Below are 24107 nucleotides of genomic sequence, written 5' to 3'. Positions count from 1 at the left end.
TGCGATAATGAACCAAATGTACATACGTTGAATGTTTTTGACTAAGTAGCTACATAATTATATGAAACATTAGAGCGTACATGGGCCCGAGTTTTGTTTTGGGGACAACAAGCATCGTGTCAACTTGTTGATTGGCAGGAGAATGGATGGTAAAAGCTTCGACGGCAAGTTGTGTGTAATATATTACAACAAGCGTGTTATGGAATCTTCTATGTCTATATTACTTTTTATTTAAATGGTAAGATAATTTCACAAATATTATGTAGCTCCATTGTATAGATTTTTGTGTGATAAAGTTTTTGTTAGTGGCATTGAAACTAACTTAATTACATGTAGAAATAAATTTAAGTTATATTTATTCAATAAAAGTTAGTCTGCTAAATAACTGTATTCCTTTTATACTTCTCACCTCCTATTTCAATTGTTCGGAACCTTTTGATTTTTTTATTTTTTAAACGTGTATGAGCTATTTTCGTTTTTCGTCTATTGCTCGCGGCTTCGCACGCGTTAAATTCTTAGTAGTTTAATAGATGTTTATTATACATACAAAATTTCCTTTTGCATCACTCTATTTATTAAAAAAAATCCGTTGTGTAGTTTTAAAGATCTAAGCATACATTCATCGGGACAGACGCGGGGAGCGACTTTGCTTTATACTATGTTGTTATAAGCATAGTGCTAAATTTATACAGGTATATTGTAAGGATTTAAAAGTTTATAAATACAAAGACGTTTGTGTGTTAATACGCTTGGAAGACAAACAACAAAACGCTTGGCGTTTCTATATTAATATAAATTTCTCGAACATCGTTTCCTATCTCGCAGAAAGTTGGTAAAATTTTTCTAAATAATATTATACTAAAATGTTGCAGGACTAAAAGTTTCGGGGATTTTCACTGCATATTGAATCAAAGTACAGGAAAATAAATGAACTCTAATCTCATAAAAATAAACCCTAAAATTGTTTTAACGTAAAGCAAAAGCTATTATTGCAGTCGATTTCAAGCCACGAAATTACGTATACAACAAGAATGAGGTTGATGAAAAGCATACATCCTAGCCGAATAGCATTTACATTCTAACGCAGCGACGGTTTTTTGATGCGAAGAGTTAGTTTGTATTATGTTGGAAAATACTGGCACAGTACCATCCGCTTGCATGTGGGTGGCATACAATACTATAAATGGCATAATTGTTCCCACACCTTTATGCAATTTCTTCATAGTGCGTATGTATGTGGGATATGATAAGTTATAAAGTTATAAGTCTCTATTTTTCCTTTCCACCTACAACTTTTTTATTGCAATTTCATTACGCGACCAATAAAAGTTTTGTTTTGAAACCAACCTAAATACTGAGCGAACGCTTATAATAAACCACAAACGAAGGTAATTGACTGGTTTATAAAATATTGAAACTATACGCTACTAATTTAAATATTGGACTAATTTATTATAAAGCAACAAAGAGCAATTATGGAAATGACTTCCACGAACTACCACAACTGGACACCATCGATTCAACAAAATGAGGCCAGTAGGCCATTCTGTTGCACGAAACCCAATACTAATAGATTCAATATGATAGTCAACAAATTATGGTCACAGTCATACTCCATGAAGATCTTATAAAACCTCAATTAGTCGAAGCTCTGGTAGCGGTTTTGCTCTGCTTATCTGTCTTACTCTATGAATGGTTTTCTCGATTTACTATTATATCTTTAAAAATAAAAAATAAAAATAAAAAATTTCTTTATTTTTTATATCTTTAAAGCAGTAACAGCGACAATATCTATAAAACGAACATTTTAAATAACTTTCAATTGAGGTAAAGTAGCCTTACTTTACGTAAAGTAAGGTAAGGCAAAGGTTTCAATTTTATTGCGTTATTCAATCAGATTTTTAAAATATTTAATTTGATATGTATGCTATATAAACAGTAACGACTATCATAAGGGATAAGACATTACATTCTACGATAATTAATTTTAAATTGTTAAGTAAAAAAAAATTATCCGATTCCTTTATAAATCCTGCCGTCGTTCCCTATACTATGCTATCAAACATACGTTAGCCAAGGTTAGTAACTCTATATCCGCGAACAAAGAAGTCTTCAATTAATTCATCACATGGACTATTGACTGTCATTGATTAAGAGTATTAATAAATTCTCAGTTGAATTGAATGATTACTTCTATAATAGTTCTAAGAAACATAAGTACATATTGTAAGCAAATACATTAGTTATAGTAAGGTTATACGAAACTATTACGATACAGCTTTTTGCTTGCTACTCGTTCGCGTTCACCTTTTATCGATTTATTTTAAAACTGGCAGAGTTTCATACAAACTTAAGTACCTCTACACCTAGTACAGCAATAATAATTCAGTCAATATGACAGTTCTTCATCTTAAAGATTTAGATATCTTACTAGGTTTAGAATTATTTATTTATAACCTCATTACTGGTACCAGTATTATATTACGTGTGCCAGTGCGCAATAAACCAAGTTTATCAAATCACATTAGCTTCTCCGCGCTGTCTGCCAAAACTTTTAAATTCGATTAAACAAACATTAAACACTGCATCTTACAAGTTGCAACCTCGAAATAGTAAAATTGAAGTAAGATTTGTCTAATGTTACAATAAATCAAAATGTAATACAACCGTTTAAATAATAATACAAATCCTTTAATACTAATGACAGTAATCATAGCTGAATGATCGTAATGTAAAATGACGTCGATTCCTTTTAATCGCATTTGAAAAAAGGTGGTCGTGTTTTTAAACTCGTACAAATGTAGACACAATATGCCATATGCTAACCTAAAAAAGGCGGTAAATTTATCTCCTCGAAATTCTACACATTTATAAAATGCTTGCCTTTCAAATTGTCAAAACTAGACCAATTTTAAATGTAAATATACTGAATATACCAGCTTTTAAATAAATAAAAGGATTATCAAAATCAGTTCACCCCGTCGAAAATTCTGTAAAAAATATAATCCAATTGAAAACCTCGTCCTTTTTTCAAGTCAGTTCATAAATTGGCTCCACTAAATAGTGTCAAAGAAATTTATATAAATATGGAACCTGTTTCTTCCTATCATCCTTTTATACCACACCAGCAAACATACAGAGCATTCAGTGAAATTGGCGTACGAACGATACTACAAATAAAATCTGAGACAAGTCGGCATTTAACATGGATCCTGTTATCCCAAAAGGTATGGAATTTTTAGTTTATTCGACGTACATTTTGTGCGCATTCATTGACAAGATAAGTGCTTTTTTTGCGTAGTACGGCGAAGGAAATATTTAGGTCAGTGTTACTTTCAAATCGTTAAACTTTATTAGTATTGCATTCGGCAACACACTTTTACAACCCTTTACTTGGGTGGCTTGGATGCGCTCGCTATAATATTTCGTATTCACAACTAGATGAAGGGAGAAAGTTTATATTGAGCCTTAAATAAAAGACATCAAATTTGTAAAAAATTATATACCAAATTAGTTAATAATTTGCGTCAATAATAATAGAAAATTATTATTCCTATTTCAAACAAAGCGTGGTTCATTATAATTAACTAAGAAATTAGTTATGAAAATTCTTTAGCAGGTGGATGGTTATTTCTTAGACATAAGCGATCCTCTACTTAATTGCCTTTGTTTTCTGAGGTCAACAGCCACTTGATTCTGAAGGCGAGATAATTAAACACAGATATGGAAGAAAATCTGCCAAGATTTAAGCATTTCAAATTCATTATCTCAATAACCTGACCTTACGAAACTTGTGAAATTTTTAACATATAGTTATAAATAATATTTTGTAAACGTTATGAGAACATTTTGTTTTTTGTAATTCTAACTTTTTTCATAAAATATATAAAACATGATGGATTTCGACTTTTGTATTATAATAAATAAGGAATATGTAATTTACAAATAAGCTCAACAAAAGGTGTTTATATGTATAAGGAAATAACTATCTTATTGTTCCATCTGGGTGGATCTGGTCGAACCACTAGCGCTAAATAAAGATGCCATAACAATCTCACGTTGTAAAAACATCTTCATTTTACTACTTGCAAACCTAAACCTATTCATATTTTAAGATTTAACGATAAGCGCACATAAAACTGTTATAAAATACAAGAATGATTGAGAAATTGGGTCGGATGCGGAGTAATAGCCCATTAATAACTTTCGGGTTTAATGATTTTGCAGCGTAAACTAGTCGATAGTTGCTTTGTAGACGCTATTTTGTGCTGCAATGGCTGTCAACAAGTGAGAACACTATACGGCGAAAGATATATTATGATTTTTACAGTGAATCTATTTCGGGACTAAGCATAGTGTTAAATACAGCAGCTATTATTATCTAATAACTAGATTCTTGTAGGTGTATGTCTACAATGCTCTTTAAAATAATAGTATATAAAATAGACAGATGTATTTAATTGTTTCGTTAGTTAATTGACAATTGTTATGAATTTAAGAAAATAACAATGAGCAATTCTATAAATTCTCTCCTCATTGTATCAGTAAATTCAGAAGCATGACAAAGTAATACGTACTCTTCCCACTTTATATACAAATATTAATGCAAAATATGACATAATTGCATCAAGCGTATCTATAATATATATGAATATGAACATTTTAAAACAATGTTTCAACTATTGAATTTATATCGGGCATTATAGGTCACTAACAATAGACTAACTTAATCCCTTGAATGAACCATTCAAGAACCTGCCTTCTGACAAACAACTCGACTTAAAACGAGTCCCACTTCTTATGTACCGACAGACACAAAAGATTTCAAATATTACTTAGAGAATATAAAAGAACGCTGAGCAACAGATTTATAAAACTTGTAAGTAATATTTTCTTCGCTTGATCGTATTTCGTTTGAACTCAAACTAATGTTATATATCCTTATAAAATTATTTCATTTTCTTCTTGATATTTAACAGAAGACTTTTTTGTTATCTACAATCCTACTATCCTACTAATATTATAAATGCGAAAGTTTTTAAGGATGTGTGTATATTTGTTGCTCTTTCACGCAAAAAATACTGAATCGATTACAATGAAATTTGGTGCGTAGACAGCTGGACAACTGGAATAACATATAGGCAACTTTTTATCCCAATATTCCTACGGGATACGGACTTATGCGGGTGAAACCGCGGGGCGTAGCTAGTATAAAATATATTATGAAATTAAGTACCTACTTAGATAAAAAACGGAAAAACATACCAACATAAACATCTTCATGGCGTTCGTTCCCATTAATAACATTTCAAACAATCAAAATTAGGTTTACAATAACACTAAGGTGTTGATATAAGCCTTGGCACAGAACTAGAACACCACATTTTATACGAAAGACAAAAGTAAAAGTAGGACATGAAAATTCAGATCAAAGAGGTACGAATTGATGGAAGCGTGTTATTTCGATATTACCGCCTTCAAGCCCCGGACAAATGCTGAATAGGGTTCGATTTCAAAAGAATACCTTATGCAGATATTTTAACGAAAACATATTTTTAACCAACATGCATTTCGGAAACTTATTTCTTTCAATGAAAGTGTGTTTTGTATTGTAGTTCCACCAATGATACAAAATAGAATTATTTAAACGACACATTAAAGCATAGATATTGTATATTATAAAGCATAGATATATTTTACTGAACTAAAACCCTAAAATGTTAATAATATTTCCATAACATGTAAAAATACGTTTATTAAACGGAAATTCATTAATTTACAACGGTTTAAAATTCTAGATTCTATTCAGCTCAGATCAATAAGCAACCGTTTCAGATATAAATCCATTCTTAATTAACCCTCTGAATATGTAGGTACTTCAAATGTATTTGGGTCGATGTTTTCAAAACCTTCGGGTATCTTTTTTTAAACAGTACTTAATTGGACTTTTAATGTTTTTTTTTTTTTGATTTTATTGTCTATAATCTATAGTTATCTTATTAAGAGGTAAAGTTTATAGAATTTTTAGGTGTGTAATTTGTAGGTAGATAATCTTAAGAACTACTAGACTGATTTCAAAATTCTTTCATTGTTCAATTTGCACGTGATTCCTAAAAGTTTATTAAACTAAGATTTAATTCTGCTTTTAAGATAATCGATATCACGATCACGTAATGAATGCTGGGTCACGCTCTCGTAGCTAACGTGAGAATTATTTTGATTTATGCTACACCTTAATACATTTTCATAGAGATCACTTGCAGATGAAAGCATTTTAGAGCTTAGATTATCTAACGCTCTCTTTGTTAATTTTCAAACGTTCAGTTTTAATTATATCATTTTTATCGTATGTAACAAAAACAATCCTTTGATTTATGATAGGTGACAGACGGTGACTGAAGAGAGGTGGTAGATGACTTGCATTTTTGTAATTTAATAATTTCAGTATGGTGACTAAGTCATTTTTAATTTAACTACTCATACTTAATAGATGTTCTTACAAAATTTTAATAGCAGTGCTGAAATTATTGAAACCATTATTTTGCTACGAATAAAACGTTCAGTCTAAAATTGCAGTTTTTTTATTAAATTAACAGAAAAAGCATTATGATTAAACATTTTAATCTATGCGGTATTTGTGTCTCATATTAAGTTTTCAATTCATTGATTGAATCAGTTGACGTAAACAGTGGCTGGCATAAGTTATTTCAAAATAAAAATATATTTACGGAAACTTCATTCACAATAACTGAAAACTATTTATTTGTTTGTTTACTAAAGTTAGAAGACTGCTACTCAGACGTAAATAGCTACGCTTATTTCGGTGCAGAGTTCAGTGACTGTGATGTTTGATAACACAATCTTGGTACTCAATTGATTTATGATCTTTACGATGTCCCAATATAAAACGTATTTTTCTTGGATTTTGTATTTGAAGAAGAAAGATCCAGTGGTTACACGACACTTGGTTAAATGGTCAAACATTTTAACAGACCTTGATTAAAATTATATTGTATTAATGCTAAATATTTTGTCTGTTTTATTAATATTTTGTATAATATATCAATTTAGTATTTACAAATCTCTTTTATAATCTATTTTGCAATAAGATCAAATATCATATATAAAAAGAATCTTAAAAATTATTACACCGACCCGCAACTCTACAGCTATACTTAAGTCTTACTTTCAAAAAGTATTTGATTCGTTTAAATTAAATTCGCGGTTCAGAATCTCTTTCATAGTATGATTCCCATGCTACGTTTATTGATCCAAATTATAAATAGAAACTCTCTGGATCCTTTATCACTAGAACAGGAAAACGACCTTTCTTGCTTACTCACTCTAGTTTATTTCACCAAAATCATTAACGGCTAGGTTTATTTCATATATTTTTAAGAATGTTTGTGAGATAAAAACGAAATTTAAGTTTGTAATTTGGAAAACGAAGATATATTGTTTGCCCTAAAGTTTAATAACTAATGTAACACTTAACTGTTTATAGTACCAACTATTTCAACAAAATTGGTAATTAGATATTCTAATTAATAATATTAAACGTAAAGGGTACTACAACCATTATCACACAAGAAACCGAATGCTTATCTTAATGGCTAATTACACAACAAAAAATATCGGATGTTAATCGTCATTACATTCTGTGATAATACAATAGCGTTTAAATAACGTTTTAATTTCATACGGGTGCAAATTCAAAGCGCTTTGACGCAATACAACCATATAAGTTTTAACAAACCGAATTGAGTTTCTAATGCCTTCAAATATACCCACACAGAAACCTCAAGGTAAGAAGGGTATGATTAATAATATATTTATATATTATATTATGAGGTTATATTATTATAATCATGTCTCTTTCCGAACTAATGAAGAATGTTTCGACAATTAAAGCCTATTTCGTATTAAAATACATTTGATGACTTTATGCATCAAATACACAAACAAATAAGTGTTCTTAAAATAAATAATTTGAAAATTATGTCTGTCCATTAATAGTGACTAAACGATGTTACGACTAGAAAAATTACAAAGTATTGAGGCTCGAGGCTCAAGGCTTTTTCAAAACAATTGCAAGTTCCGACGGACCTGTGTAGCTATAGAATGTTAATTAATTGTTTTCGTTTTTGAGAAAATGTCGTAACTGTAATATCGCTACAATTTACGCTTCGTTAAATGTAGGTCACCATATATTTTTTCCCTTATTTCGTCATTGGCATCTTCAACGTAAACGGTCTATAAAAAGCCTTTTATAAAAACTGGATAAGCAATTAATTACATCAGCTGCTTGTCAAATTAGTACTGCCTGTGGGTTATCACAACATTAAATTATTCAAGTTTTAAGGTTAAAGTTAGTACAGAGTAAACATAATTGTTCGTATATTTATTTTATTAACCTATTAATTAATCGTTTCTCCGTTTCCTCCGAAATGAAATATGATTTCGCATTTTAGTATGGGTCAAGGTAGTCAACAGACTACCTAAGTAAGTAAGTCGCTAATCTTCTCAGCAAGTAAAAATGAAATTACATAAATTTATCTATGATCTCACAGCAGTCTGAAAACGAATCCTTTGAAAGGCGCATTTTCATCCTGTTATCATGTAGATACTAGGTAACTACGTACGATATCTCTTTGATTCCATCAGTTTTAGATAGCCTTGATAAAAATTAGGATATGCAGTTGATATTTCTGGAGACTGAATTATTTATTATCAAGTTTGTATTCCAAGTATGTTGGTTACTGTTCAACTATTTGTTATAAGTAATAGATGATGCATTTAGTTAATTGAATACTCAGTTTAACATCATATTATTGACAGAAACAATATAAAAATGAAATATCCAATTCTCCGTTTCCGATAAATGTTTTAATTATCGACCGCGCGTTGCTTTCTATCAGCAGTCTCTTCTTTATGGAAAAATGAACAATTACCAAGGAAAACTTTAAATTTTTGTTTGGGTTCCGTAGTCAATTAGGAATCCTTATAGTTTTGTCATAGCCACCTGTCCGCGGTTTGGCTTGGTTTGGTTTCAAAAACTGTTGGTACTATAAAATTGTAATTTGTACCCAACACACGTTATGAACATCACGCCGAAAAAGTGGTTAGATTAAATCTCGAACATAAAATTTTAAAGAAAAGTGGGGGTGATACTTTTTCCGTTTTATTCGGTTTAATTGGCCAAATTGGATTTTTTTTTTAAATTATGACTTACGCTTAACATAAACGCATTATTAACTATGTTCATATTCGGTATTTACATAAAATATAGAAAGCATTTTATCGTGAGTGATATATTGAGTATTAAGGGTCATTTAAGTACAATTAATTATTTGCACAGTTTGCATGGTAACTATAGTAACTGCAGAGTGGACACAGATTGTTATTGTTGTAATTTCACATAAATGTTAAAGTGCCTTTATTATATACATTTAGTCATAATCCTGTTAATGTTTTCATCACCTATATTTATCAATTCAAATTTATTATTACCGCCATAATCACACATTAATATAATTCGAACCTTATGCCAGAATCAGCACATAAAAGCGAAATTCTTATAAAAAATAATCTTATTAAAATTAGCCTTAAAATAAACTGTCACGCTCACGTCAAGCTTTGCTCATTAGCGCGTCATAAACTGTTTACTTCCGCTCTCTAATTTTCCGCCCCATAAACACTCCGCTTGGACCATCGATCAAGGACCTGGGTATGTAACCATTGACACCTTCTTATGATAGTAGTTAATCAATAAGGTGACGTTATAGGATTTTTTCCAATATTTATTTAAAAAGAAACAACGTTTAGTGCGAAGTTGATAATAGTCAAACTCTCGCTCGTTTAATTAAATGTAAGCTATATTATACTGTAACCTTATTGCTCTGTGCTTTGTGAATATTAATATCATTTATAAAACCTGTTTTGGAATTGATAAAGCTTCCTTGGGGTAATCGCAAATTAAGTACATTTTTTAAACAATACATTTCATTTATATAAATTTTAACATAACGTTAAATATGTGAATTTAAATTAATGTAATTGACAATATTATAGAATAACTGCCCTATAATGATGTTCGATTTAATTTTTATAACGAGAATAAATTACCATTACATATAAACAGCGTCACGTTTAACGACATATCAATTAAATTGAAATGAGTTTTTTAAAAGCTTAATGACACGAAATAGGTTAAAGTAACAGGTACCTCGTTAATACAAAGCCAGCACCTGACCTACTTTTATTTGCGACGGAAAAATCGAAGGGCGCGTGGATGCAACAAATGGCATTCATTCTGAATCTCTCCTATTGTAAAAATCGCAATTCCCTTTTTAAATTAAAAATTTTCGCTCCCGAGAACGTTGTGTGAATTTTAATGTGTAGTTGCCAGTTAAAAATATATTCATTTTAATTTTGAATTACCACAAATCTTTCTACCCACTATTTCACTACCCTACTACACTATTACACTACCGTATGATAGAAAATAACTGATTGCGATGATATAAAAAACATCGTTTATGTTCGTTATTAATAATAATTGGCATAACTATATAATGATATCTCATATAAGTATTGCAGCACAGATTCGACACTCTTAATTTTGATATATTATATAAAACATCTCTTTTAATAGATATAAAGGTATGGAATATAGAGTAAGTTACGAATACATTTAATCCCAAATGTTTACAGTGCAAATTGACATAAATAAAACATAGCGGAATTTTCGTACGGCCGTGCTTTTCCAGACATGGTCATGAATATGTTAGTACTCTAAGTGATTTCAATGCCTGGTACAGCACCTCATTTCGTAAACAAATTAGATACAGTCTGGCTTTAAGACTGCTTTTTATATAAGACAGTATTGTAAGAAAAAATCTCAAGTCGTTCCTAGACTACTTTTAGAAAATGGAAAGATCTTTACAGAAATCGTGTGTTTTCTTTACTAGTAAAGTTAGGAAATAAACTGAAGTATTATATCGATATTACTTCCACTTATAAAGATACGCCCATACACGCCTTGCTCCGTCTTCGATATACAATTATCTACGGTACATTTTTCTCGATACAGATGTGATCTCATGAATTCGCATTGAAATCTATTATGTGTATTTCTGGGACATGACATATCCCTTGGCGTGATTTAGTTAGAGCATACGGTGAGCAATCTAATTCTGTGGAAGACGCAAGAAATGTACTCGTATGTGGGTCATAGTTCCTCAATCCAAATTTTATTTATGTTTTGTGATATCATCGAAGAAGTCTCCATAAATTTCACATTACATTCAGAGGATGTACGATACAAGGGAAGATGTAGCTCAAGGACACACAAAGGAGCTATTGAAGTTGAAACGATGATGTCACCGAGGATAATTTATTTCTGGAAGAGGGGAATACTATAATACAAATTTTGTTCCCATTGATAAACTTTTACTATATTTTAAGCAAGCTAAAAAACTTTATATATATTGATAATATTTACGGCGTATGCATGTAAATACGCTATTATTATAATTACTTGATAATTTTAGACACACTAGTTGATTATACGTAAAATAATTATAAAATTGCTTGACAATTTTATGCCGTTAGCATGTTGACACACTTATTACCTGCTTATTAGGGTTGTCTATAAGATTACTTCCACAATCGAAGCGCACGAGGAAATTAAGTCATCGGTTATCAGAGCGGATGTGGTGTTATCTCGGGGTGCGATCAGCAACTTTAGTGTTATAGGGTGAGGGTTGATTTTTGGTTGCAAGAAGGGAGGGTCACCAACCTTTTGACACTGAATTTCAGTCACGGTGGCCGTGTTATCTGCGGTCGATTCGGAAAACGTGACGCCGCGTCGACCGCGGCGTACGTCGAGCGCCAGGGCGCAAGCGTGGTGGTTATGCTTCGGCGCGCGACCGCTTGCGCTCGCAGGCCGAGACTGGCGTACGGTTCGCGCGTTTTCCCTCCCGCGCTTTCCCTCAGCATGCGCACATCAAGCCTGCATTGTTCTGCAAATAGCGATGCGAGGGCTGGGCCACTATTCAAGCGTGCTCCTTTCAGCGGCTGATACTGGACTGTTGCTACTAGAGCACACCGGCCCGCTCAAAAAACCGTTTAACCTCGCTCGTTACACGATCTCCGTTGCTGAGTGCAATAGCGCATGCACGTATGTGTTAACTTCTCCATAAAGAATCAACACGTAGCGCGGCGCTATGATGTTGTTTATCTGTCATCTACCTACTTCCCATTATCAAAACTAGTTGGATATTAACCGTTAAATTATCGGAATCCCTATCGAAATTTAAAGTAGGTAAATTAAATGTTTTTATAATTATTTTTACACCAAAAGGGTTTATTCTAGACATGGCTAGCGTTATCCAATAAAAACTAAACCTTATCTAGCGAAGTGTGTCGTATGTGACCCAGTTCTTAGTAGAACGTAATACGATGGAAACTGTCCCCGCAGCTATTTCAAGAACACATAAAGAGTGAGCGAAGCGGTTTACAGTGGGAGTATAAACAGTGATCCACATCAACTGTCGAATGTCGGTAAACAATATGTTTCTAAGTAAAACTGCCCCCATTGTGGGCTAATGCGTTTACTTCGGCACGCGACCATGCTACTCAATTGAACGTTACATTTTAGGACTATGTGTTAACGTTTCTATTGCTTCACTCACGAACTACGTAATATAATTGGGCTATTTAGAGTACACCTATCAATTATGACAATGCTAAGTATTCTATTAAATTTAGATATCCATCAAACATATCATACCATTTTTAAATGAATCAGTTGTCATTATTTATGTAAACATACAATAGTATTAAGAAGAGTATAGTAACAATCGAACTAATATGATTACATTTATTATTTTAAAAAGCGACTAACCTTCTCCGGCCAGTCAGACATTTCTTTCTAGTTCGTCTCCCAGCTGTTACATAAGTGTAAAAATTAACTCAATATTTGCTATACTAGTAATGTGAAAGCACAATCGCGAATGAATATGTATTAACAAACCGTTTAGTACATTTCATAACCGATAAACGAAACACGATTGACTTCCTATCATGCGGTCGGAGTATATTGGCTCTCCTCCAACCACTGCAGTCAACATGCATTGGCAATGGGCTGGTATCAACAATTGCGGTTGAAATACTCAACTTGACCTTAGATATAAAAATACACGTTTTGCATAATGAGGCAATCAATGAATGAATACGCGACACGGCGTATAACATGATAATTTGTATACATACATATTTATGAAGTAACCTTCATGCATATGCAGTTATTTTATCGCGGAACATATCACACACCAAAGAAGTATATCTCAAAATTAATCCTTGTGTTTTTTTCGTGAGTATCAGATTATCAGAGCTGTAAGCTTATGGTTATTATTGCCCATATTGTTTTAAATAAACTGTACTTTTAACAGGGTCTTTAGCAGTTTCTTTCAAAATTCTATATTTTATAAGCTAGAAAAACAAGGATGTATTTCTACAGCCAAACCAAATAGTCCGATATGTTTCATTGTACGATCGAGATATGAATTTTAATTAAGAGTACGTGTAAATGGTTTATAATTTGGTTCATTCATTTTGATATAATCAAAAATTTTTAACACTTTAAGGTACTTACGATAATTTAAAATCTAAAGGTAAAAATACTAAACTATTTAAAATAGTATTCAGTGTTATCGGAATTTCTTAACAGATAATTACTTAATTGATAATTCTATATAATAAATTTAAAAATAAATATTACAATAGAAACACCAGTTGAAAACTTTCACAAAAACCTCCCGCACGTATGATACTTACTTTTTTGGATAATAAATTTATTGATATGACATTTACGTTAGGTTTCATTTATCTATCAGAAGCTTACAAACATACCTATATCTGTGAATATATAGATCGTTAACGATATAGAATGTATAGAATAGAGAAATAAAAATAGGAATAAAATTTTGGCGTTGGCGCGGAAAATGTAATAAGAAATGAACAAGAGTCTATAAAATGTAAAAAAAATGTGTAAAACGACCAAAAGTATAAAAGCACTATAATAATTATAATATACCCATAATTATAGTTTCCATGCTAAATAGTTAAACCACATTATTTCATTATTTCTTGGACTAATCAGAGAAGTCGTAAGTTGCAAAATTGTCTAACACTAAAGTATTTTTAATTTTAATCAATATATTTATTTATATCAATATGCCATAGGAAAATATCTAAACTTAATGATCACGTTTGGGTATCAAGTATAATACGTATTCCATATAAATCAAGTTGTAGAAATTCAATAGGTAAAATTTATTTAATTTAATACATATTATATAGTTTGGTTATATTAAGTCTCGTGTGTAAAAAATTATGGTTATGTTTCTAATTTAAAAATTACCTTTATAAAACTAACAAATGAAATAGACACAACCTTGGTCATGAATAAATAATTTTTAATACTGGTACCAATAAACGATACTGGTACTTTATTTATTTGAAATATTTACACGTGGACGAAATATACGAACAATATAACATTTTCTTTAGCCAATAAAAAACTGAAAGCATTTCATACATATTTCATAATCATAAAAAAACTGAACAATCGACGGTCGAATAAATAATAACTAACAACTTACATTATAGCAAACCCCGCCAGTTTCTAATGGAATTCTAGAAATTTTCTTCACACCACCATAAACAATATTCTATAAACATTCTAAAACTATATTGGTTACACAAACAAATCGCAACATTGTTCGTCAAACATATAGGAACACGTTCGTTTCGTACCGGGCCATGTTTGTAAAGCTTTACAATCCAAATGATGTTTTTGTTTGAGTGAGAGAGATAGAAAATAAACTTTCGGCTCGTGTCGGCTCCTTCCGGGCGTACAGTCGCGTAGTCATGTAAGCATAACGTGGATTTAGCTTAGCATTAGAATCTTCAACTTGGCTACGTACTGCAAACTATTTGTATCAGATTACTTTGGATTACGCTAACATCATTTGAAGTTTCTCATTTTCCACGTGAATGTATTTTGTACATGACAGTTCAAGCTTCAAGTATATTATAAATTATGTTTAACATTTATTAACCACGGCATAAAAAATCTTGCATAGACAAACTGGAGAACCTTTATTAAAATTAAGCTAAAATTTAAACCTCTCCATCATAATTCATAAATACGTGTTATAAAGACCATATTCATTCCATAATAGCCTGTCGGTTAACTAATGGTTCTAGAAAACAGATGGGGAGAGCGCGGGGTAAAAGCTGTCCCATAGTGCTGTAATGGCTTTATGTCATACGCCAGGAAATGAATAGTCACAGAGCGTGATGTGAAAGAAATCTTGAATGATTCTCACCATATTATACACTTGTGAAATCTCTTTTGTTTTCTTCTCTTTTTAAAGAGTGAAACAAGAACATACTGATTGAACTTTTTCATAATATGTGTGTAATGTCTATGAAGATGTTATATATTTTCATAAAAACTTAAAAGTTCCTCTAAAATAACATTTTTTCACGCACGATTTTCGAATATATAAGAAAAAAAACGTAATGTTATATCCAAATATGCTTAAAGAGTAACTAAGAAGCTTTTAATCGGCGACGGATGGATCAGATATAACGAACGAAATGTTTATCTTTGTGAAATGGCTCACAAACACGTTTCCTTCCATTATAGCCATGAAATGTACATTATCTCTTGGCTCACGATTCTTTGATTCTGGGAATGTAGATTATCGGTTGACCGACGTCGGCAAATACAAACAAACAATCTGAAAAATAAGTGTGTATCTAGACAAGACTGACAACTATCATAACAGTAGCTGTGAGAATATAAAATGCATGGATTTTGCATTCATGAGACGTTGTGAATGAAAATGTGTCAATGGTAGATTTGTGTATAAACTATGGTCGCTATATAGTTTATATACCATGTTCATGGTGTCAACTATCTAGTCCTTCAATAATAATACAATGTGAATAAGATTTATAAATTACAAGTATCAACTAGTTAGAAACATTCAATTGACACATAAATTGTTATGAACAGGTCAAATTTTATCTTTCCATAGATTCATTTGTTTCTTTTTTCCGTTGTACCTATATATTGCCTTTTATTGCGAGACACTTACATGCTTCGGACACTTATCAACCAAATGCCCTTTTAGTGAAACCATTGATGTTAAGCAAACCATGGACTAAAGGTTTGTAAAATATAAAAAAGTTTGTATATAAAAGAGAGTGTCTTTTAGTAAAGGAAACCTATCAAATATCGTATTTTCTTTCTGTAATATTTTTGTAGTACTTTTTAAGTTATTAAGAGTTAATATATTTATTTATACATATAGATCTAATCAGTAAGGTGGAAAGCTCTCCAGCTAAATACCTGTATTAATTTTGGTCCAAATCAAATTCAAAAATAGAATCAATCTAATAAAAGATTGTTCCCATAACACTAATATAACAATATGTTCACTGTTCAGTCTAAATCATGTAAACCAATAAAACGACATGTCGAATGTAGTCCGGAAATAAGTTCAACGGCCGCTTTATATAATCATAATGCAACTTGACTGTAAAGTATAACGTCGATAACATCTTTGATTTAAAGAACATCTATCACGAAGCATAATTATAATGTACATACTATATTGTACTTTTTAATTTATGAAGGATATCTAAGACTTATTTGACGACATGATTCAAAATAATACGTTGTTGACAAAATCTCAAACTTTTACATCACTTTTACACAGTGTAAGCAACGAATAAAAACAATTCAATAGACTTAATACTCAATGTACGTAAACTTATGAAAATGACAAAGTTTCGTTCATTTAACCCGACCAAAAGGAAAAGGACATTTAAATTACGTCATAACCATTGCATTGTCAATACCAATGCTTATTATGCAATGAGGCAATGACACGCCCTAAACGGAAATTGCCAAGAAAAGCAATCCGCCCACATGCGTACATAGCATACACCTGTATAACATGTGGCGTTGAAAAAATTGAGTACGCATCGATCAAAACATTGTTGATTTTACATTTTACCATTGTATTACCATTCCTAACTTACACGATTTGTTTAAAACAGTCTAGAGCTGAACATTATAATGCATTTGATTGTCAAACATTTATAAACCTTACTAGCTGACCCGGCAAACGCTGTTCTGCCTTACTATTATCATTTAGGGGGATGAAAAATAGATGTTGGCAGATTCTCATAGATACCGGATAAGCACAAAAAATTTTATCAAAATCGGTCAAGCCGTTTCGGAGGAGTATGGCAACGAAAACTATGACACGAGAATTTTATGGTTTAATAATGTAAAAGGTTAAGATAAGGAACTGTGCATGCAATTTTTTTTTATTGAATCAGTACTAGATATCATGAGCAGATATTTCATATCAAACTAAAAGACAACATTTGCACAACATTATTATTCAAGGTGACATTTCAAGTTATTGCAACTATTCTTCCGAATAGTTGCTTAATATTTGCAAAAAATGTAAATGATTACCTTCACCTTGTTCATGCGATTAGCGTATCTATGACACGGATAAATAAGCGTCACTTTTTCATAAAAAAATTACATAATGCTTCATAAACAAAACAATACCTAGGAATCAAGTGCATAAATGAGTTGCATAATACTCGTAGTCGTAGCTAGTACTAAATACGTGGGGTGGCGCCCCTGTAGGGTGAATGTCCTCACCAAAACAAACCCTCGTGCCACCTGTAGGCGTATAATTACGATCAATACTGACGCCGGCTTGGTCATCAAAGCTGCCCTCTCAAATTGCAAATTCAGAATAAAAATTCTTACAGCTTCTATTCCAATAAAAGTGGACGACTCATAAGAGTCATTGAGTCGAAACGCTCCAAGTAGCCTCTTTCAACGAGAATGTATTAATTCGACTTTCTTTTAAGAATGGAAATATTAATTTATTTTTTATAAACGAGCTTTCTATAACAATTTTCACCGACAATTATTATTGTATTTTTAACCAATAAAATTTTGAATCATGAAAATGAAAAGAATTAAAAAATATAATAATGTTTATTTTTACAAACAAATTTAATAGATGAGAGATGTCTGACGCGGGTTCCCACTCACAAAATGTTCGTCCCGACACAGAACTGCACTCAAACTTCGCCATTTCATGCAAAAGCGGTACCGAGTATCAAAAGCCCTGTTTTTAAACGACGAAACAAAAGAACAATGCATTTTTACTGCCGCCTATCCAGTTAGCAATGGACCCGCAGGTATAAACTAATTCCATAATAAAATGAACTTAGAAATATAAGTCGAATAGAACGACTTTAGTAGTGAATTTATCATAAATTTGTTCATTAAGATAGATATCGTTATCCTGAAAAACGTCTATGATTGTGTTCGAACTCGATCATTTACCTCTATTGAATATTTAAACACAAATATCTAATACATAAATCAGCGCTTCTTCACTGTTTTAATAAAAACAAAACGGATATTTCTCAAGAGAACCCTTCAGGCGCTGATTAATTAGACAGCTCTGATAGTTACGGCGCATGAGCCAACACTAAAAACATGGGGGAGATGCAAATAAATGAATATATTTTTAATCTTCGTGTGATGCAATAAGGTCTACTTTGTTTTAACATTTTAAATTCAATGCTTCCAAATTTGTGCATTGCATACGATTTATGACGACTTCCCTTTTTAATTGCAATGGCAGAGTAGACTACCTAGACTATATTTTCCGGTTATACCTATATATATATATATATATCTTTGTAGTAAGGTTTCGTTAGCTAAGGAAGTATAATGTGTAGTATTCTATACGTATAAGCAAATAGAACTAGAGCCGACCAGCGACCATTTTTGTGTATTAATTATTTTTCAAAAACAATTATTGCTTTGCAATGTTCTATAGAACCCTTAACAAATGTATATATTTTTTCTATTTACTGAATTGTTTGTTTATATATGTGTCAATCTCGTTTTAAACAATGAGCAGTTTTTTTATTTTTATATGGGAATAGGCTAATATTAGAAATATAGACCGTAACTCTAACCTAATACTAACTAATACAAAATTTTAAAATTTAATAGATGATTCAAAATAATTTTTGTTGTTAAAATAAATAGTTGGCATGAAACCGCACCCGCTTTTAGGAATCTATGTAAATGCCTGGGTATATTTACGAATCAGCATAAAATAAAACAAAAAATTACCCAGTATTACAATGATTCCAGCATTGTAATATTTTGTAATAAACGAACAAAAGGTGTACGTTTACCAGACGGCGGATAACAACTGTTCAACAACAGGTTTTTGGAGAACTTTAAAATGTATAGCTTTTTATTATAGGTATTATAAAGTCTAGGTTGATTTTTTAAACAAAAAGACATTACATTAAAAATAAAATGCTGTCACTTTTTATTAATACTTTGTTATGTTTTACTATTCAATGTTACCAATAACATCGCGTGTTCAATTAAAGAACACTAATCTTCATCTCATAATCTAAACGCAAGAATCGTGAAAATGCTTTATTAGGTGTATGTATTAAGCTTTATTATTTGTTTGTTCTGATTTAGTTATTATCAAGAAGAATCTATTTCAAATATGGCTATCATTTTCGTATACTCAAATGCAACCCTGAATATAGAACGTAATATTACAATGTTTATTATATCACAGACAAACCTTGAACCCGGCGAGGTGAACAAAACGCAATATTGCCAAACACGTCAAGGCTACTTTTACGGTTGATAATATTGTATTTATCCAAGTATTTGTCTGTATACGCTGTTGTTGTTTCTATTTGTAACAAGAAAACATAATTTTCTTAAGTTCGAATTTTGATTTAAATGATTATTCTATTTTGTAAAGCGTCATTTTTTTATTTTTTGATAATTAGTTATTTATATTTTACTGTAAATAATAGAGTAGAACCACAAAACGTTACAATTATTATTTTAAAATCTTATAAATCGCAGGTATCACTTAGTGGTTTGGCGTACATTTTCATAAATATTTATACGGTAAACATAAATAGCTATTGTTATCCCTGTATTCAATATACATTACACAATCACAATTGACAACAACCATGTCCAAAAGAACTGTTTCATCACCACTTATGACGGTATGTACTAAATATGATGCAAGAGTAGATGTTGAAAAACAATGGTATACATGGTTCCGATGTCAACTTACAAGAAAATCGTTCCATTATCGCGAACTGTGGGAACCCGGTCGACAATTAGCTGAGCTTGACTTACCAGGACCTTGAAATCAAAACAATGAGGTGTACGTCTTGACTCTGTGCACGTCGATTAAAGCAATGAACAATCAGTAAAAATTGCAATATATTTCCGCTTATTTGTAGCCCATTGTTTGGAGACATTTCGAAAAAGTATCTGTGTGAGAAAAGCAACAGCAAATAAATGAAGTTTCGTGATTTAAAAGGGAATTATTGTAAATGTAACTTCTGTGCATTTTAAAACCTGCCAAACAAATTGACGAATTGTATTCTAAATTGACAAAACAAAAGCGATCTAGTTACACTTTTAATTATTTTTCTCAAACACGACCGAACATGTTTTGACTTGATTAAATTTCATAGTAAATATAAACTACCTATATTTCATATGAGACAATATAGTGAAGTAAATAGGTTCCTAGCTACGTAATAGCTTAAACTATTACGACACGACATTTAACGATTTTAGGTTTTTGATTTGTCAGATAAAGCCTCGTATGAAAATAAGTATGAAGATTTGTGAGATGGTACGAAGTCCGCGGAGTCACCTTCTATTCTCACTAAAATAATATATTTATATATTAGATAAGTATATAGATATATATTAGATAACATTATGTTCCAGGAAACACGATAAAGATGAAACTGCTTTACCCATCCGATTACCATATTCAGTATAGGTACTTGAATATGCATTTTTGCTTGAAAAGAGGTCAAATGTGAAGCGTTATTGGATATGAGGAAATATGTCACATTCTAATAAGTAAATCCCATTAGTAGAGCGTAACAGTAAGTTGCTTCACTTCGATCGTTTTATACAGCAAAAACTATTATCAGTCATATTAATTCCTCTTTTAAGAAAAATAAATCGAAGAGATTGAAAATTACTTACTAAAGGTTACATACACTGTAAACGTTGTACTTTTTTATTGATAAAGAAATGAAAACAAGAATAACTGAATGTGAATAGTATTTAATCCATGCATTTAATTTAAGTTGTGTTAAATATACCTGAAATAGGTGATAGTTATAAGAAAGAGCTAAATTAACCTAACCATAGGTCATCATGAGTAGATGTAACCAATAACTGATAGATCAGTCCGTAATAATCATAGCCATGTGCATAATTATGTATTGTTTGAAGAATTACAATAGAACTAATTTATATCTCAATTACTAATTATATGAATAACCATCAAGTGAATAATAATTCAATAGATGTACGCAAGTATTTATGTCTATGAGGATTACTAAATGACCGACTGTCATCCTAAATGCTTTAAACTTCAATAGCATTATCAAAACAAACTTTGAATAAAATGTAGAGTATTAATATAATCGAATATGTACTTGGCTGTTTAGATTTTAAATATTGTGTTTTAGAAAATATATAAAATGTTTTCGCAACATTTGCAATTTTATCTTTTAAATACGTACCGACTTATTAGTAGAAAAATGCGGTTAGCCGTTAAACCAGTCGGCTCTGTGATTATCCTATAACGGTATTAATTTTCTAAAACAATATTTTAATCGAATAAAGATACATTAAACATTACTTACGTTTTCATTTTCCCGACGCGAATATCACTATTGGGAAAGTTTCATTGTTTTCGTTCGAAGTTTATAGCGCGCACTCACAAACACTTCGTCCCAAGCGTTCACAAATATATCACACTGTAAAGCCAATTTCATCGAAACTGAAAGTGACTGTGTTTAAATTGTCCTTATTTCGATTAATATGCGCGTATAATATGTAAGCGAACGCGCGATCAACACCAAAGCACGACGCAAACTCGCGGCGCGCCCGCGTTGATTCGTAGTATACAGTCATAACTACTAACTACGGGTCTTTTGTGCCATGGAAGCCAGACACGCGATCCCCCTCATATCTAAAGCTATACATTTTTCTTCATTTCCTTATTGATTTTTGGTAACGAGTCATAAAATTCATATTACACGGTGAGGCTTTCAAATTAAAAGTTTGAACAAAAGATGCATTTGTCGTGATTCTTATCTGAAAATATGTAAGTTCTATTGTGGGCTGCAATGTTTCTTTACCATTGTCTACGTGGGTTGCTATACCAACCCAAGTTTGATTGAAATGTTATGTAGGCAGTAATTTATATTCTATCGCTTTAGTTTGTCAATATCATGGGCACCGTTATGCGGGTTCCATTAGTGAAAGGCCGAAGCCAGTCAATGGTTGTAATTAAGTTAAATTTTGTTTACCAACTCGCTCGTAAAAGCTAATTTGTACGCGTTTGTAATTTTCAAAGTCACCGTATAAGATAAAAGTGAACTGAGTATATTTTGTAGGTACTATTAAAAGGAACGTTTACCTGCGTTTTATCTCATAATAGATCTGTGTAAAGTGAACCGTGTTTAAAGTCGGTGTCTATATGTGTTTGGAATACAACATTTTTGATGCAGGTGAAACATACTCGTACTAGTCAAATAAAAATTAAATTATTTATTAACAACCATAAATTGTTACACCTTGTTCATAGGTATATTTATAAAGTAACTGTAATCTATGATAATAGTTATAATTACTTATTAAAAATGGAACATTTAATTACGCGATTGCATCTGCTATCTAGGCGCCATTCTTTTTAAAATACTTCCTATTTAGAACGTAACCCAGAAATGATGCGGTGAAAGTAACGGATCCATATTATTTTCTCGTTATGAGTAAATTATCTTTAATTAGATTTCTATTGTTGTAAATATTAAAGATCATGCCTTGGAATATAATTTTCGGGAAGGTAAATTATTAGGGTCCGTTTCTACTGGAATTTTAATAACAGATACATATTTTTAGGTAGTACTTAGTGGTACTTAGTGATAGGTCTTAGTGGTTATATATAGTCTAAAATATTATATGTATTTTAGAAACTTTTTTATTTTACACGATGTCTATTTCGAATTATAAAATAAAAACTACAAATACAAACGTCGCATTCCATTGTACTCGTATAATAGACTTATTAGAGACAGACTTAGACTAACCACAAAAAGATAGACATAGGTACCTTTGACAGATGTCCAACGCGTATCTAGACGACTAAGCAGTTACAGGATTTGTAATTACATATGTAGTAAATAGAGTTAGATTATTGTATCTAAACTAACTACCTAATTATCTTAACACACATCAAATATGATGCAACCTTCAGTTTTAGTAAAATCTATAGCCGAAGCTGTTAAGGTGAAGTAAGGCTTCTTTTAAATCTTCTAACATATATTTATATATAACGAATGCTTAAAAGTATATTGATCTATGTTTATGAAATATAAAAGTTAGAATTCTTTGCAACTTATAATACCAATTCCGCTGTAATAAGAGTCAAATGCAGCAAATTACCAACAAGAGGGATAGATACTGGCAGCAATGCTATGATTAGGGTGAGGGTGCAAAATTGGAATATAAGGGTATGCTGGAGTAGAGATGCACCGTGATTACACTAAGAGGTACGAAAAACAAAATACGATATACATATTTAAAATAAATATTACACGTAGAAATCAAGTATCATTTTTAATAACTTTTTTTCGTTAAATATAAATAATAATCAAAACATTTAGGGTAAACACATTAATACAGTTGATGTTTTTAGAAAATCAATTCATATATTTGGATAACGGAACGTAATTTAGACAATAAAATCGCTGTGTTTGTTAAATTATGTATTTTTTATTTATAAACACAACTATCTTTTCGCCCGCGCAGTATATATCTATAGAGATTTATATAACAGATAACATAATACTATACGCTATACTGAACAACCTTCCTATAAATTCCAGTC

The 24107-nt window shown here is 31.2% G+C and overlaps 1 protein-coding gene across 7 annotated transcripts in view; it reads right to left on the bottom strand.

Moving 5' to 3' along the window:
* LOC119833658 (proton channel OtopLc-like) overlaps positions 1-22114 on the bottom strand; it is a 39333-nt gene extending 17219 nt beyond the window's left edge. For 3 of the 7 annotated variants that reach the window (XM_038357771.1, XM_038357772.1, XM_038357770.1), the window contains exon 1: positions 11801-12088. The gene's annotated coding sequence lies outside the window, so the exon portion shown is untranslated. Of the gene's footprint in view, positions 1-11800; positions 12089-14666; positions 14828-21858 lie in introns of those variants that run through there. The other 4 variants (XM_038357768.1, XM_038357769.1, XM_038357767.1 and 1 more) reach the window with 4 other exon arrangements.
* Between the last annotated feature and the right edge of the window lie 1993 nt (positions 22115-24107).

This window comes from Zerene cesonia, chromosome 17 (assembly GCF_012273895.1).
Source record: "Zerene cesonia ecotype Mississippi chromosome 17, Zerene_cesonia_1.1, whole genome shotgun sequence".
Classification (NCBI taxonomy): Eukaryota; Metazoa; Arthropoda; class Insecta; order Lepidoptera; family Pieridae; genus Zerene; species Zerene cesonia.
Note: the sequence above shows the minus strand (reverse complement) of the source record. Positions and strands in the feature narration are given on the sequence as shown.